The 17,859-nt window shown below is 52.5% G+C and overlaps 1 long non-coding RNA gene across 2 annotated transcripts; it reads right to left on the minus strand.

The window, feature by feature from the left end:
- Positions 1-10,588: 10,588 nt before the first annotated feature.
- Positions 10,589-17,288, minus strand: LOC122698247. 2 transcript variants are annotated; one of them, XR_006342296.1, is made up of 3 exons: positions 17,241-17,288; positions 15,551-15,679; positions 10,589-12,075 (listed from the first exon to the last, which is right to left on the minus strand). It is a non-coding gene; the product is annotated as an uncharacterized LOC122698247 (long non-coding RNA). The 2 variants fall into 2 exon arrangements; XR_006342297.1 differs by lacking the exon at positions 17,241-17,288 and adding an exon at positions 16,260-16,974.
- Positions 17,289-17,859: the final 571 nt, after the last annotated feature.

Below are 17,859 nucleotides of genomic sequence, written 5' to 3' on the forward strand. Positions count from 1 at the left end.
CACATGCGTCCCTATAGAAGCTGCACAGGTTTCTGAGAAACCTCGTAATAAAGAAAGCCGCCACACGACTGTCGACAAGATAAACAACAAGGACCTACTGCATAGTACAGGGAACTGTATTCAGTGCCTTGTAATAACCTGTAATGGAAAAGACTCTAAAAGAGAATGCATATTCTTACATGTAGGTATGAGAACATGCATGTAAACGTGTATGCAGAACCGAGTCACTTTGGTGTTGACCTGAAACTAACACAATGCTGTAAACCAACTACAGCTCAATAGAAAACAGATAAATAAAAAGAGAGCTATTTATTTCTGCTGGAGCTGTGTTGGTTTTACTGTTTAGTCCCTAAATTGTGTCCGACTCTTTGCTAAGTCATGTCTGACTCTTTTGAGACCCTGTGGACTGTAGCCCGTCAGGCTCCTCTGTCCAAGAGATTTTCTAGGCAAGAATACTGGAGTGGGTTGCAATTTCCTTCTCCAGGGGATCTTCCAGAACCAGGGATCGGACTTGTGGCTCCTGCCATATTTCCAGCATTGTAGGCAGATTCTTTACCACTGAGCCACTGGGTTCTGCTGAGCCCCAAGCCCCTCTGACCCCAGACACCTCCCCTGACCCCTGAATAACCCCCTGGGATCAATATTCCAGGAACAAACACTTCAGGAAACATCTCTGTGAGTGCCAAAACCAGGGCAGTGGCAGGGAAAGGTCATGGGCCCATTGCTCCATCCCGAACCTTCAAGCCCTGAGAGGCCTTCAAGCAGAGGACAGCAATAACAATAGTGACTGACATTAACTGAGCGCTTACCACGCCCTGATCTGGGCTCTGGGCTGAGTGCTCTGTGTACATCTCGCCAAATCATCATACTATTATTATTCCCATTTTACAGATGGGGGAACTGAGGCATAGAGAAGCGGGAACTTGTCCATGGTCTCTCACTTACGGGGAGCCAGGATTTAAGCCCCAGCCCACCAAACCCTGAGGTCCTAGAACCGCCTCTTTACTGTAGCTCCAGGCTGCAGGGAAGACCCAAACCTACATCAGGAAGAGACGAAAAAGGAGTCTTTCTCATTTAGGAAAAACTACCCAGGTGCCAGCCCCTCTACCCTTCGTGGAGCCAGCATCATTTCTAAACTAACAAAGTCGACTCAATCCAGCACCGCAAACAATCCAGGCTCTCCTTTTGTACAAGGGGCTCTGAGGGGGTGAGGGGAAAGTCGTCCCTGGCTGCCAGGAAACCCACTCCACCTGGAGACTCCCAGAATCCCAGAATTCCTGAGCAGAAGGGACTTTGGAATTCGGCTTGAAAGAAAAGCCAAACAAAACCAGCACTACACACTCATTAGCAAAGCCAACATCCGGAACACGGACACCACCGAACGCCGGCGAGGGCCTGGGGCGGCAGGAGCTCACAGGCAGCGCCGGGGGGAATGCAAAGTGGTACAGCCACTGTCGAAGACAGCTTGACCGTGTCTTACACAACTGATCATCCTCGCACCACATGACCCAGCAGCCACGCTCCTTGGCGTTTACCTAAAGGAGCTGAAAAGTTATGTCCACACAAAAGCCTGCGCTTGGATATTTCCCGCACCTTCATTCATAACTGCCAAAACTCGCAGCAACCGAAATGCCCTTCAGTGGGTAAGAGGATAAAGAAACTGTGTCATATCCAGACAATGGGACACCACTCAGCACTAAAAAGAGATGAGCTACGGTGAGAGACTTCATTTTCTTGGGCTCAAAAATCACTGCAGATGGGGACTGCAGCCATGAAATTAAAAGATGCTTGCTCCTTGGAAGAAAAGCTATGACCAACCTAGGTAGCATAATAAAAAGCAGAGACATTACTTTGCCAACAAAGGTCCATCTAGTCATGGCTATGGTTTTTCCAGTGGTCATGTATGGATGTCAGAGTTGGACTATAAAGAAAGCTGAGCACCAAAGAATTGATGCTTTTGAGCTGTGGTGTTGGAGAAGACTCTTGAGAGTCCCTTGGGCTGCAAGGAGATCCAACCAGTCAATCCTAAAGGAAATCAATCTTGAATATTCATTGGAAGGACTGATGCTGAAGCTGAAGCTCCAATACTTTGGCCACCTGATGTGAAAAACCACCTCATTGGAAAAGACTATGATGCTGGGAAAGACTGAAGGCAGGAGGATAAGGGGATGATAGAGGATGAGATGGTTGGATGGCATCACCTACTCGATGGATCGTGAGTTTGAGCAAGCTCCGCGTGTTGGACTGAACTGAACTGATTAAGCTGTGGAAAGACATGGAGGAAACTAAAATGCTTGTTACTAAGTGAAAGAAGCTAATCTGAAAAGTGGCATGATCCTAACTAGATGACAGTCTGAAAAAGGCAAAACTGTGGAGACAGTAAAAAAGATTAGTGGTTGCCAAGGGTTTCGGAGAGAGGGGATGAATCGGCATAGAGGACTTTTAGGGCAGTGAAACTAATCTGTCTGATACCACAAATGGGCTTCCCTGGTGACGAAGACAATAAAGAATCCGTCTGCCATGAAGGAGACCTGGGTTCGATCCCTGGGTAGGGAAGATCCCCTGGAGAAGGGAACAGCTACCCACCCTAGTCTTCTTGCCTGGAGAATTCCATGGACAGAGGAGCCTGGTGGGTTACAGCCCACGGGGTCGCCAAGAGCCGGACACGACTGACGACTGCCTGCTTCACTTCACTTTCACTTCATGACACTGCACAGGCGGGTGCGGGTCACTGCGTCTGTCAGAGCTCAGAGAATGTACGAGACCAAGAGTGAATCCGAACAGACAGTCCGGACTCTGCTGACTATGATATCAGTTCATTCGCTCAGTCGTGTCCGACTCTTTGCGACCCCGTGGACTGCAGCACGCCAGGCCTCCCTGTCCATCACCAACTCCCGGAGCTTACTCAAACTCATGTCCACTGAGTCAGTGATGCCATCCAACCATCTCATCCTCTGTCGGCCCCTTCTCCTCACGCCCTCAATTCTTCCCAGCATCAGGGTCTTGACTGTGATGTGGAGGTTCACAAATTATAACAAATGTAACTCTGGTGGAGGAGGCTGTGTGTGTGGAGGCCGGAAGAGGACAGGAAGTCTGTGTACCTTCCCTTCAGTTTTGCTGTGAACTGAAAACTGTCCTTAAAAAAATAAAGTCTTAAAAAATGCAAGAAAAGCTGAAGTCCAATCTCTAAATTTATAACTGGGGCTGGGAGCCCCGAAGTTCACCTGCAGAACCTTCCCTCCAGGACCTCCAGGCAGGAGAAACGGCAACAAATAAAGCACTTTAAAATCACAGAAGGAAATGAATTTTGGCTGGAAAGGCTCCTGCAGAGATGGGCCAGACCTGAGCTGGAAACTCGGGCGAAGGTCTGAGGGCAGAAAGTTCCTGGCGTGTTTAATGAGGCCGCTTCTGGGAGGTGTGAGGTGGAAGCGATTTGAAGAAAAGGACAAAAACTCCAGGCTCACTCACACCCAGCCCACCCCAGCATCCTCCTCCAGCCCATCCTGGGCTGCAAGGACCGGGCAGGTGGTCAGACCCCAGGGGCCAGGCCAGGCTGCTTTCTGCGGCTAGCACTTGAATATCTTCTCTGAAACTGGAGACCTTCCTCCTGACCTAGTTGTTGCTGGCAGACCCAGCCTGAATTCAAGGGAACGAGGAAAGCTGGAAATGCCACCGTGAAAAGGTCACCTGCCCCAAAGCCTGTGATCCAGCCAAGTCAGGAAGGCACCCTGGCGCGGTCTCCACACACAGACCAGGAAATGCTCTGTCTCGAGCCTGCGAGAGGAGGCATGGGACACAGTTAGTGCCCCTGGACGGGGGGCAGGGAAAGCCATCAGGGCCTGCGCTCTGCTTCCGAAGCTGTGTGACCTCGAGAAAGCCACTCTCCCTCTCTGAGCCTGGATCTTCGTCCACAACGAGGGGACGGTGACATGTGCGTGGTGAGTTTCTCGGGAGACGGTGGCGGTGGCCCTGTGAGCAGCGCAGGGCGTTACGCAGGGTCAGCGGCCGCGGACGCACGGCCCGACACACAGATCCCACCTGAATTCACGTCCGCCCAGGAGGCTCAGTCACAGCAGCAGGTGCCTGCGGCAAAGACAGGGACGAGAGGATGCTGAGGTGGCCAAGTGCAGGTCCTTAATTCTTACCCTCTTTCGCAAAACTCCTAGGGTCTGAATCAGAACACAGTGGGGACAGCATTTTAGATAAGCACCCCCCACCCCAATAATTCACCGTGAAGCCTGAGAAATATTTTGTAGCCATGAAGCAGAGCCCCAAAGGCCAACCCTTCCTCAAGCTTAAGGGTAATTTGGAGGCATGTTAACTATGATGTGAAAACCCCTCCCATGTGTCCCCTACTTCTCAGAAATGATTCGGAAGTTCACGCCCTTCATGCTTGCTTGTTCGGTTGTTAAGTCGTGTCCACCTCTTTTGCGACCCCAGGGACTGTAGCCCACCAGGCTCCTCTGTCCATGGGATTTTCCAGGTAAGAGTACTGGAGTGGGCTGCCGTTTCCTTCTCCAGGGGATCTTTCTGACCCAGGAACTGAACCCGGCTCTCCTGCGTTGCAGGCAGATTCTTTACCACGGAGCCACCTGGAAGCCCATATGCCCTTCAGGTTCCAACTGTGAATGGGGACGCCCTGAACAGTGAGTGATCAGCTCTTGTTCACAGTAAACCAGGGGCAGGTCAGGCTGCCAGTTCGGGTCTCTCTGAAGCCAACTCTCTGCCACTGCTTCTCGGCTCTGCCATCTAAAGGGAAGACTGAAGGAGTTTTTGAGTGACAGCCACTTCTGAGCAATCCCAGAGGCCTTTCTGGAAGGCGTGGGGGTTCTGGGAAAGACCCAAACCGTGCACCAACGTCCCAGGCCGCGCTGGCCCAGCCACCGTGCAGTGAGGAAAGAGCCCTGTGCCTGCACGCACCTGCCTCATTTGATCTTTGTCTCTGCCGCGTGGATTTAAGATGCACCAACCCCCAGTGCTCCGGGGGTTCATCTAAACATGATTAAACAACCATTAGGCCTCTGCGGTGGGGAAATGGAGATTTACAGACTTCCAAACCTCCATTTAAATGCAAATGCAACGTCTCGCCCGGAACCACACATCTGAGCAGTGTTAAAGTCATGTCCCTAGCTCCCACTAGGCTGGGCCACCTCAAGCCCCTCCCACCCTTTAATCCGAGGGGCCTAACCAGGTGGGACGGGAAGGTGGCCTGCGGGGACGGGCGAGAGTCAACACCTTGCCCTCCCTCACCCTCCGTTGCCTTTCCTGGGAGGTCAGGGACACAGATGTTAACCTCCAGTCCAAGCCAGGATGACCTTGTCAAGGTCACACACAGCCGGGAAATCCAGGAGCCAGGACTCAATCCCTGACCTGCTGGCTCTGGAGCCTCGGGAAGGCCAGGCTCCGTGTTAAGTCACATCCCCTGGGCCCTCTGAGCAAGGGGCCCAGGAAATAGATACTGAGGTGAAAGCACGTGAAAACCTACCATTCCTGTTCGGCTCATAGCAACAGGGCCCATTTCACTGAGCACCTACTATGTGCCCGGGGGGCACTAGTGGTAAAGAATCTGCCTGCCAATGCAGAAGTAAGAGACGCGGGCTCAATCCCTGGGTCAGGAAGATCCTCTGAAGGAGGGCACAGCGACCCACTCCCATATTCTCGCCTGGAAGGTCCCATGGACAGAGGAGCCTGGTGGGCGACGGTCCAGGGGGTCACAGAGTCAGACGCAACTGAAGCGACAGCATGCGCTATGTGCCAGGCAGAGAAGGAATCATTTCACCTTCTGTGACCGGCTTTAGGATCTTTATTTTCACAGGGGGAAATTCAGAGAGACTCAGTTGAGGAGCCTGCCGAGCCTCTCATGGGGAAGGATTTGACCAAGTGCTGCCGACTCCCCATTGAGCCGCTTCTCCCGGCTCTGCCATTCAGCAAGCGACCTGGCCTCTCTGGGCTCATGCTTCTGGACCGAAAACGGTATAATACTACTATTCACCTCAGAGGATCTTGGATGTAGGGATTGATGGAGTTAGTCTGAGTCAAAGAACTGGGAACATTGTCTAGTTAACAAACATTAGCAACACTTTCTACACTCAGAAAGTTCTGGGTGCCCTAAGAGAGGTCCAGACCACACATCATGGTAGGTGGGGAGGGCTCAAGGGGACTTAGATTTCGTGCCCTGGGGGTAAAATCAGGGCGAGCCTCTTGGAAGAGGCGTGTAATGGGTCTCGAGGGTGGACAGGGAGGGAACGGCTGAAGAACGCAGGGGTCAGGGGATGGGCAGCTGTCCAGTGAGACCAACCCCAGGTGGCACCTACAGGACACGGGGGCAGGAGGGTGCAAAGGTCAAGCAGGTGCAAAGGTCAAGGCTGAGAAGGCCTTACGCTCCACGCTGGGGAATGGGGACTGTATTCTGCAGGCAGGACTGTATTAGACAGGCCACAGATAATACGGTTGGCGGGGAGGGGCGAGCACTGGGGAGAACTGTCAGGAGAGTGACTGTGGACGTGCGCCCGCTGATGCTGGCATCAGGCCAAGTCAGTGTCACACACGATCTCATTCTCTCCTCAAAGCAGTCCTATTGGGGTTTGCCTATCCCTCATGTTTCAGGGACTCAGCTGTGGCCCAGAGGCGTGTGGGACCATACCCAAGGTCACCAGGCCAGGGGAGGTGGAGCTGGCCTGCAGCCCCAGCCCTGCTCCTCTCTGATCCCCAAATTTCCCATCTGAGCGCCTGGAATAAAGATGCACGGGTAACCACCTCTCCTGGGTTGCTCAGGACTCTCCTGGTTTGAAAATAAAGTCCCTGGAAACTCTTGTCTTGAGCCAAGCAGGCTGATTGGTCACCCCAGAGACGACGCAGCAAGGGGACAAAGGGACAGGATGATGGGAGGGGGCTGAGAAAGTGATGGATAAAGTCGTTTGACATGTTGAGTTCCATCCCCAGGGAGCAGGTCTGGTCACTGCTTTGACACAAGGTCAGGCCAGAGGCCAGATCTGGGCTCACCCACAGAAACTAGGGAGCCCCCGGAACCCACTCAGTCACCCGGGGCCAAGCCTTGAGAGAGGGGTCCATCTCAAGGAAAAGGTCCTCCTTCCGAGGATCAGATGGCGCAGAAACAGCACAAGGCCCTCGGTTCTGCCTTCCGCCAGCCTGCTAGGCGGGGCCCGGAAGAGCTTTCTGGAACCTGGATGGCTCCTTAGCAGTGGGCCCTTCCTTATGGGGCATTCACTCAAGGCTTAGATGCAAGAACTCGCATCCCCGCTGGAATATTTTCCAGCCACAGGCCTTCCCTTGGTTTCTGGAATCTGTCCAACCGGCTAGAGGGCACAGTCCTGTTCAATGGTGCCAGCAAGGAGCAAGGAAAAAGCAGCTTCTATTTGTTCCTGTTTCTGTCCCCTAGTCACCTCCTGCCGGCCACCCCATCCCTAGGCACTGATTGCTTCTGACCTTTAGAAGTCAGGGTCAACTGTGCCCCCAGGGCAGTATGTTGCCTGGGGAGAGGCCTGAGCTAGGGTTGATGGGAAGAAAGTAACAGCTTTCCTATTTGGCATCTAAGTGTGGACACACCCAGGGGGCAGGGACGGGGCGGCCCATCCACTCCTTTGGCCAGAGGTTTGGGGTCAGAGAGCACAGAAGACCCCAAACTGTAGGTCTGGTGTGGACAGCCACCGATGTACACTGCGACCTTGAGCGGGGGCTTCCTTTCTTGGGACCTCAGCTTGCTCACCTGTCAAACAGGGCCCGTAGCATCTCCCAGGATGTTGGCCGCGGGGTCCAGGGGCAGGGGCTGACCTAAAGACCGTGAGAGGGGGTGTCAGACAGAAGGAGAGGAGGGCGAGGTGGAGGGCTGAGAAGGGTGATGGGGCACCAATGCAGTGTTCGGAGCAGGGGCACCAGCTGGGCAGGCGGAAGAGAAAAATGACGAGACAGGTGAGAGCCTGTAGAAAGGTGGACTCACAGTCAGCTTTTGTGTCCCCGCCGTCCCCTCCCGGCCTCCCTGCCCCTCCCTGACCCCGTGAATAATCGCAGAGGACACCGATTAAGAGGACCCGGCCCTGGGGCTTCTTTGTTTGAAGCCCTCCTGGTGAATTATGCAGGAGGCTGTGGGAGACGCAGCGCTGGGACCGCTTCATTATTGATGAGAGATGACGGGTCCTCTGCTGACAGCCTGCCTAAGAGATATGATTAACTTGTAAAAAATTAATCACCGTTCTCGGGGAGGACACAGATTCAAACCCCCGAGGAGCGGTGTTATCGATGTTCCCTAATTTCAGGGGACTTTGAAAAGGTTTTAGTGAAACTTGGAGGAGACAATTAAATTCAATTTGCATCACACGGGCTGAAATGTCACCCCCTCCTGGGAGGCAGGCACGGGGTGGTCCAGCAGGGAGGGGCTCCAGTGGACGTGGGGGCCGTGTCTTGGGGACCCTGGCCTGACTGTTTACCCCCCAGGAGGCCCCTTCCACTCCGTCCCCTCTCCGAGTGATCTCATGCTCACCTACGGCATCAGTTACTACCTAGCCTCCGATGACTCACAATTTTATGGGTCCAGCCTGGACCTCTCCCCAGACCTCCCCATTCGTGCACTCAGCGGCTGTCTCACCACCTTCTCTGGGATAGCTCAAGGGCACCTCCAACTCCAAGTGACCTCCCATCCACCCCCATCCTCCCCACCTCCCCTCCTCCTGGTTCTCCTTAATGAAGGGTACCACCCTCAACCAAATCCATCACCAGCACCTCTTGCTTTAAGTCCTAAACATTTCCAGAATCACTCACTTTCCTGTGTCCCTCACCCGCCGCCCTAGCCCGTATGCCTTCCTCTCTCACCTGGATGGTGTCAGTAGCCTCTTCCCACGTATCAGACCCTTCTGGCCTCTCACCTCCTCCTCGTGGCCTGAGATCTCACCGAGGCTGGGGCAGACAGGCCCTGTGGGGGCTGATTCCCTGCCCTCTGGCATGGCCTGGTCTCAGCGTGCACCATGACTGTCGGCCCCGGGGAGGGGGGCTCCTCTGATGCTGCTGGGGGCCGGGGGGAGAAGGTACTGGGCTCATGCCCAGCTCAGAAGTGTGGGAACATCAGCACCCCGGAAGGATGATGCTCCAGCCTCCCACTGGAGATGGGTGGGCTATTCTGGGAGCCCGGGGGCCGGCAGCAGAGTCCCAGCAGAGCCTGTGTCAGTCGTGGTTCATCCACCGGTCCGGTCCCATCCGCAGAGCTGGTCCCCGCAGAATCCCAGCCCCCAGTCCACGTCTCAGCGCTGCCTGTGAGGGGTCCTAGACTAAGACACCCTGCTTCCGCTCTGGTCCCCTCCCTCCCGTTCTCCCCACCACGTTCACGATCTTCACAAACACACCCTCCCCCTTAAAGCCTCCAAGATTTCCCGGTACTCTCAGGACAAAAGGAGACCCTCACACAAGACCCCCCAAGAGTCCAAACCAGCTGAGCTCCCCCACCCCATGCCTGTTCATGTGCCCACCCTCGGCCTGCATGTTCCCCGTGGCCGTGGCTGTCCCGCCGCAGAGCCTCCGCCCAGGCTGTGCCCGCCGCCCGGGGTCAGCGGCCCCTGCAGCTCACATTCCCCCTCCAGCCCTCGCCCAGCGAGGGGACTCCTCTGCCAGGAGTCCCCTTGACCCCCTTGACGAGGTCAGACCTCTTCTCATCAGTTCTGGTGGCCCAGGACCCCTCTCCACTTATTGCTAATCAGCACTGCAATTTCACAGACTTCACTTTATCCCTGAGGGATGATTTGATTAAGGTCTGCCTCCCCCATTAGGAGGGGGCGTCCTGAAGACACGCTGTGCCTGGCAACTCCGGGGCCCCGCGCAGTGACAGGTTAGGCGGGAAAGGCAGCGGGAGGGAGGGCGTCTACCAGGAGCTGGTTACAAAGCTTCCTCTACGTCAAACGCTCTACCACGTCCCAGTGCAAACAGAAATCAAAGCTGCCTAGCGAGGCCTCCCTGAAGCCCCAGCTTCCGCCCGAGATTATTCCCTTCACCCCCCATACACCCCTGGGCTCTGGCCAACCCCAGCTGCTTGCACACCTGCACTTGGCTTTCTTTAGGGAGGGCCCGTTGGAATGTAAGCTCTGAGAGCCACAGTGGCTCCCGCACACAGCAAGTTTGCAGGAAGTTTGCTGACGGAGTGAAGGGCCTTCCACGTCCCCCTCCCTGCTCTGCCTGTCCAGCTCCTGAAAGACTGTCTCCTGTGTGTCAGGTGCTTTGTGGGCCGTTCTGGGCACTCCCCACAGATGGCCCCATGGTACAGATGAGGGAAACTGGGGCTCAGACGTAAGCCATTTGCCCAGGTCACAGAGCCTTCGAGGAGCTAATGCGGATATCAACCCAGGCCTTTCACACGGGCCCACAGCTCAGGGTCCCTGCCTCCCCTCACCTCCAGTGTCCACATTGTCCCTTTTCCTGAAGGTCCAGTTCAAAGGCCTCCTCTTCCTGGAAGCTTTCTATGATCACCCTGTCCCTGGCCCTGAGAAGTGCTTCCCACTCTGAAAGGCCACCAGAGCCTGTGTTAGTTGGTTTTGAGTTCGATTTTCTTTTAAGAGCTTTATTGAGGTATAATTTACATGCCATCAGATTCACCCATTTTAAGTGAATGACTTAACGATCAAGCCTGTTTTCATCTCCGGACCTGACGTGTATTGATTTCTGGCTGTGGTCATTATTCACACACAACCCCCAGCTCCCTGCTGAGGGTGGAACCAGGGCACCTACATCTCTGATGCCCCCTCTAGCAGGGCCTGCACCCTGAAGGCTCTCAGCAAGGTGAGCGAGCCCACCCGTCTGCAGGACGGGAACTTGAAAGGAGGACAGCGGCTGACGTTTCACAACGGCTGCTGGAGACCTGAGCTAAATATCCCACGTGTGAGAGCCAGACAAGCGCACAGGTCTCCACGGGATGGGGCTCACTGCCCCCGTCTCACAGAGAGGGACAGGGGAGCCCAGCAAAGGTAGATAACGTGCAGGGGGGCTCCCTGGTGATCCAGCGCGGGGGGCCCGGCTTCAGTCTCTCTTCAGGGAACTAGACCCCAGTGCAGGGGGGCTGGGTCAGATCCTCGGTTAGGAGACTAGATCCCACAAGCCGCCACTAAGAATTCACCAACCGCGACTGAGAAATCTGGCAAGCTGCGAGGAAGATCGAAGCTCCCACGAGCCGCAGCCAAATAAACATGTAAATAAATTTTTAAAATCACATAGCAAGTAGCAGCGCTGGGATTCCAGCCCAGGGGTCTGCCTCCAGAGCCTGGCTTTAGCCACAGGACTCTGATACTAGGATCGCCAGGCAGCTGTCCTGCCTGCTCAGGGCACAGGACATTCTATTTCAAAACCAGGACAGTGCCAGGCAAACTGGGCCACGTGGGCCACCCTCCACGACGTTTATGCTTCTCATTGTGGTTGAGCCCGCTCTGAGCTCGTAAGGGGCTCTTTAGATGGCTGGGGGCCCGCTGCTCACTGGCCTCTGGGGCAGCGGTCCAGGGGTCCTGGGAGATCACTCATGGCTCTCCCGGACCCCACTGGCCAGGTAAGGATTCCTGGGGGTGCCGGGTGTCAGGTTCCTGGGGTGGAGCTGGGAAAGCCAGACTTGGAGCTGGGGCCCCATCCTGCTGTCAGGGGCTTCCGGGGGCCTGGGGTTCAGGATAAAGGAGAGAGGAAGCGCAGCTTGGGGGCTTGAGGAGAGGCTTTTCTCTGACGGTTCTCAGTGCGCTGAGTGGCCTGTGCCACAAGACGCCTCACCTTGCCCACCTGTTCAGTGGGTAGAGCCCTGCTACGCAACCTCATCTAAGGGCTTGACAGTTGGCTAAGTGGGTTCATGTTCATCGTCCGATGGGCCCACAACAGCTGGAAGACCAGGAATGATGATCCCATTTGATCGCTAACAAGACGAAGGCTCAGAGAGGCAAAGTCACTTGCCTGAGGTCACGTAGCTTAAGAAGGAGCAGGTCTGGGTTCACACCAAAGCCATCACGCTCCAAGTCGTCACCCACTTGCTCTATGACGAGGGGGAGGTGAGCAGCAGAGGTCTGCGCCAGGCCTCCAGTCCAGGCTGGGGCAAGAGCGGGCATCCTGTGGGGGAATAAGGTTCACTTCAGATTTAAGATGAAGGAATTACTTTGAGGTCAGCCATATGGCTGCACGAATCAGGTGAGGTCCCAAGGAAAGAGGGAACCTACCTGGTCACGTAGCTAAGCAGCAGCTGACAGTCAAGTTCTCAAATGAAATCAACCTAGGATTACAGGAAAAGAGGGCCCGTCTTCCTGGGGGCTCCTGTCTCCTGGGTTTCCAGTCTGGGCTCAGCCTCATCACACCTTCATCTGGATCCCAGTCCCCCTCCTTTTTCCCCAGGCCACCACCCACCAGAAAGTTCCGTTCTTTCCCGGAACCCACGCAGTTGCCGCTTCATGACAGTTGCAGATACAGCTAATATGTATAGAGCATTTACTGTGTACCTAGCACTGGGCTATGAACGTCTGTATATCTATTTTTATAGTTCTCACAACAGCCCCAGGGTAGGTACTTATCTATATGCACCCCCGGCACACAGGTGAGCCTGAGGCTTAGGGAGCCGATCGTTGGTCGGCCCTCTTTCTCACTGCCGAGCCTCTTTCCCCATCCTTAGGACAAGAGGAGCCGATACAGCTGGTCCAAGGTGGGAACCAGGAATGCACATTTTTAGCAAGCACCCCAGACAAGCTCTGTGCTCTCCCATTCACAGCTGGGGGAAGCTGAGCCTTAGGGGAGGTGAGAACCCATCCAGGGTCACCCAGCTCCGAAGCTGTAGAGCTGAGACTTAGATGCAAAGCCCAGGCTCCCTCGTAACTGAATAGCAGGATACGTGGTCCCTACTGCCCGACACAGAGACCTGGGTTGTCAGGCTGGGAGGCTCAGGGTGGGAATGGGTGCCGTCCAGACCCCAGCGCAGGCCCAGTCCAGGGTCCCTGCACTCTGGCCTCCCAGAGGCTAGGGAGTCCGCAACAAACGACTGAGGTCCACCGCCACCCACGGCCCCCAGAAGACAAAGATGCACTTACTGGGACTGGAGCGGCACCATTCATCCGCTTGAGGAGTTGCTACTACTGGCTGAGTTTTAATGACGCTAAATTAGCAGCTAAGATGCTGCCGATCTGAGCGCGTGCCTGGAATTGACTGCATTAGCCTATAACAGTTCCCAGAGCGTCTTTGCCTCAGGGCTGGGGAAGAGAGAGTCAAGGGAGGATGGTAGAAAAGACACCAAGGGTGGGTACAAATGGGAGCATCTGAAAGGAATCATTGGCTGCTAAGACTTTCAGGCCAAAGGAAACCATGACAGATTCCCCGCTGAGCACTTGACCTTGAGCCCACCTCGTCCTCCATGTGGGCTAGGTGTATCTAACAATTACAGCAAAGATAATTATCACCATGGCTGGCATTTTCAGAGCACTTAATAGACTTGTTGTTCAGTCTCTAAGTTGTGTCTGACTCTTTGTGATCCCATGGACTGCAGCACGCCAGGCTCCTCTGTCCTTCACCATCTCCCAGAGTTTGCTCAAATCCATGTCCACTGAGTTGGTGATGCTATCTAACCATCTCATCCTCTGCCACCCTCTTCTCCTTTTGCCTTCGGTCTTTCCTAGCATCAGGGTCTTTTCCAATGAGTCAGCTCTTTGCATCTGGTGGCCTAAGTATTGGAGTTTCACCTTCAGTATCAGTCCTTCCAATGAATATTCAGGACTGATTTCCTTTAGGATGGACTGGTTGGATCTCCTTGCAGTCCAAGGGGCTCTCAAGAGTCTTCTCCAGCCCCACAGTTCAGAAGTATCAATTCTTCAGCATTCAGCCTTCTTTATGGCCCAACTCTCACATCCATATATGACTACCGGAAAAACCATAGATGCCAGGCCCTAAGTGCTTTTCAGGTATTAACTAATTAATTTAATCCTCACAACAGCTCTGCATGATAAGGACTTGTGGTTGTTGTAACATACAATCACAAATTCCTTGCCATTCACCCCGTCAAGAGGCATGATCTGTGTTCCCTGCCCCCTTGACTCTGGGTGGGCCTGGTACTACTTCAACTAATAGAACGTAGTAGAAAGTTAGGCCTTGTGACTTTAAGAGCTAGATCAGCAGAGGCAAAGCAGCTTCTGCCTTGTTGGCGGAAATGCTCGCCTTGGAACCCCGAGTATCCACGCGGGGAGTCCAGCTACTCTGAGGCAGCCATGCTATGAGGGAGTTCAAGCTACAGGCACAGGCCACGCGGTCAGCAGTCCCAGAGGAGCCCAGCCCCCAGCCAATCATCCAAGAGCACAGAGACAAGCCACTTCCTCTCTGCCTGTCTTAATTCCTGACCTCAGACACCACAGACATAATAAAATGGTGGGCACTCCATGCTATGGAATTTTGGGGTGGTTTGTTACATGGCAGTAGACAGTCAAAACAGGATTACCATCATCTCTGTTTTCTAGTTGAGGAAGCGGATGTACCACAGGTAAATGAGAAATTAAGATTCAGCCCATAGCAATCTGGTCCCAGTGTCCATGTGTTTAAAAGCTCTCAATAAATGGTAGCTGTTATAATTACTGTGGTCATTATTCCTATTACTCGTCCGGCCTAATTTCTAAGCCACATTGACTCCCAAAACTCACTTTAGCAGGCAGAGATAATTAAAAGTAATTGCATTCTTTATGGAAGTCTTTCAAAGTATATTTCAGGTGATCCCCAAATTCAGTTCCCAACCTTGTTAAGAACCCTTTTGGTTTCCCATCCAAGCTCCCTCCTGGCCCACTTGGCTTGAGTGTGCTCCTCAAATCTCTTCCCCCATGCGGACCCAACTCCTCCACTCCACCCCTCCACATCGCATTTCACAGCAAGAGCAGAGCTCCTCCTCTTTAGGAAAGGGGCCCAGGGGCACAGGCCGGCAGGTGTGGGGTTCTCCCCTGGGAGCAGGGCACGTGTGCACTGTCTGGTCATGTTTCTGCCTCCCACGAGGGTCATTTTTGTCCTGCCCCACAGCAGAAAGCCCCCAGCCCTTTCTGATCATTTCAAAAGGTTTCATAATATCACAGTTTCCCCAGAACTTCCTGGTGGGTTGAAGAAGCCCCAGTATTCCAAAAGGCAGTAGCTTTGCCAAGAGCCTACCTCTCTACCTAGATGTTCCCCCATAGGCACATCTAGTTCAAGGTCCAACAATGACGCTCTTTCCACCTCCCTCCAGCGAGCCCTGGGTTCAAATCCCTGCCCAATGCTGTCTGGCTATGTCATCGTGGGCCTTAGTTTTCTTACCTGTAAAATAGGGATAATAATAGTACCTACCACCGCTGACCAGCGCCTTCCACGTGCCCAATGCTCAGTAGATGACAGCTTTAAAATGGCATGTGATTGACCCATAAGTAAATGCTCAATAACTCTAGGTCATTAAACAAAGTTAACAAGGATTTCTTATTTTTCAGCTCCCAGAGTTGGGGCGGGGGTGGGGGGTGGGGAATTAGCATTGTCTAGCTCTGGCAAGATCTTGGGGAAAGCGGTGTCCTCTCTGTTTGTAGATTCGTAAGTCGGCACCAACCTTCTGGAGGACAGATCTGACGAGGTCTGTCCGAATGCTGTAGTCACTTTGTTTCCCGCCTGTTATCTGCTGCTGCCTCGGCCGGACTCCAGCGCCTGGGGTACCGCGTGGCATGTCACAGTGCTCAGACTGTCGTGAATAAGTGAATGAATGAATAGGCAAAAATAACCCAGGGTTCCTTTGTCTAAAGTTTTAAACTGACGTAGAGTTGATTACAATGTTGTGTGAGTTTTACATGATAGCAACGATTCAGTTACACTTTTTCAGATTCTTCCCCATTATCGGCAATTACAGGATATTGAATGCAGTTCCCTGTGCTACACACTTGGTCCTTGTTGTTTATCTATTTTATATAGAATAGTGTGTATCTGTTAATCCCAAATTCCTAATTTATTCCTATTCTCTTCCCCTAATACACGATTTCTACTAAGAATCAATGCCACGCGTGTTAGCAAAATTGATTGTGCAAAATATTTAATGAGTATTGTTTATAGTGGTAAAAAAAAGAAACAGCATCACATGTACTGATCAAAGAAGGTGAAATAAATGACAATGTCGCCAAGAAGCACTGCCGTCTAAAAGGGTAACGCAGGCTGCATCCACTGATTCTGAACAAGAGAAGCAAACAGCAACACAGCAAGTTTGACTTGATTTAATTTGTGGAAAACTGTTGGGGGGGACAGAGGAGAAAGTCTACAATGGTGGTCACCTTTTCTGGGAAGTGTGAGTCCAGGGGTTGCTTTTCCCTCTGAATTGTTTGGATTTCTAGAGGGAAGATGGCAAAACCCACTGGTCACCAACACTGTGGATGACTGAGGGAGACCATTCATCATTGCTACAGTAACAATATAAAGATTATATATTGTATATAACGCAAGGATGATAACAATCACATTAGTTACCATGCATTAAGTGCCTGCTCTGTGCCTGGGTAAAGGTGTTACATTTAATTATCACCAGACCCCATCAGGTGGTATAACCAGGAATACCAATTCGGTTGATAGGTATTTGCATGATCAATAATAACAACCACCAAAACATACGTGTGTCTACTATAGGTTTTATAGCCCATATGTACATAAAATACCTTGTACGTGTTAATGTATGTGATCATTACAATGACCTATTAGATTGGCGGCTATCACTATCCCCAATTTACAGATGAGGAAACTGAGGCACAGAGCGGTGTAGTAGCTTGCTCAAGGCCATCATGCTGATCACTGGCAAAGATAAAAATTGAGCCCAGGTGTTCCGGAGATCCATGACTCCAGAGCTGGCCTGAATCTCCTGTTTAGGAAGCATACGCTGAAAGCCAGGGTCACACCATGAGTAGGGGAAAGGCCACAGCTGGCCAGACCAGCAGCCTTGGGGCCTCTTGGTGTCTCTGCTTCCCTGGAGGCCTTTGCGGCTTCTGCTCCCTCTCCCCAGGCAGCGCTCAGCCTAATTAATGCCTGGGAACTGCTAAGTGCCTTGTTTGACAGGTGTTTCTAGATCACAAACATTTTTGCCTCTTTCCTGCTCAAACTCTCCAAGGAGCAAGCACTTCCCAGGCAAGAAACTATCTTAACTCTATTTTATTACTGTAATTATAAAATATATTTGTGTTAACTATATTTTATTACTTTCTGTAGAAGAACTGTACAAAAGAGATCTTCACGACCCAGATAATTATGATGGTGTGATCACTCACCTAGAGCCAGACATCCTGGAATGTGAAGTCAAGTGGGCCTTAGAAAGCATCACTGCGAAGAAAGCCAGTGGAGGTGATGGAATTCCAGTTGAGCTATTTCAAATCCTGAAAGATGATGCTGTGAAAGTGCTGCACTCAATATGTCAGCAAATTTGGAAAACTCAGCAGTGGCCACAGGACTGGAAAAGGTCAATTTTCATTCCCCAAAGAAAGGCAATGCCAAAGAATGCTCAAACTACCACACAACTGCACTCATCTCACACGCTAGTAAAGTAGTGCTCAAAATTCTCCAAGCCAGGCTTCAGCAATATGTAAACCGTGAACTTCCAGATGTTCAAGCTTGTTTTAGAAAAGGCAGAGGAACCAGAGATCAAATTGCCAACATCTGCTGGATCATTGAAAAAGCAAGAGAGTTCCAGAAAAACATCTATTTCTGCTTTATTGACTATGCCAAAGCCTTTGACTGTGTGGATCACAATAAATTGTGGAAAATTCTGAAAGGGAATACCAGACCACCTGACCTGCCCATTGAGAAACCTATATGCAGGTCAGGAAGCAACAGTTAGAACTGGACATGGAATAACAGACTGGTTCCAAATAGGAAAAGGAGTACATCAAG

This window comes from Cervus elaphus, chromosome 8, assembly GCF_910594005.1.
Source record: "Cervus elaphus chromosome 8, mCerEla1.1, whole genome shotgun sequence".
Taxonomy (NCBI): Eukaryota; Metazoa; Chordata; class Mammalia; order Artiodactyla; family Cervidae; genus Cervus; species Cervus elaphus.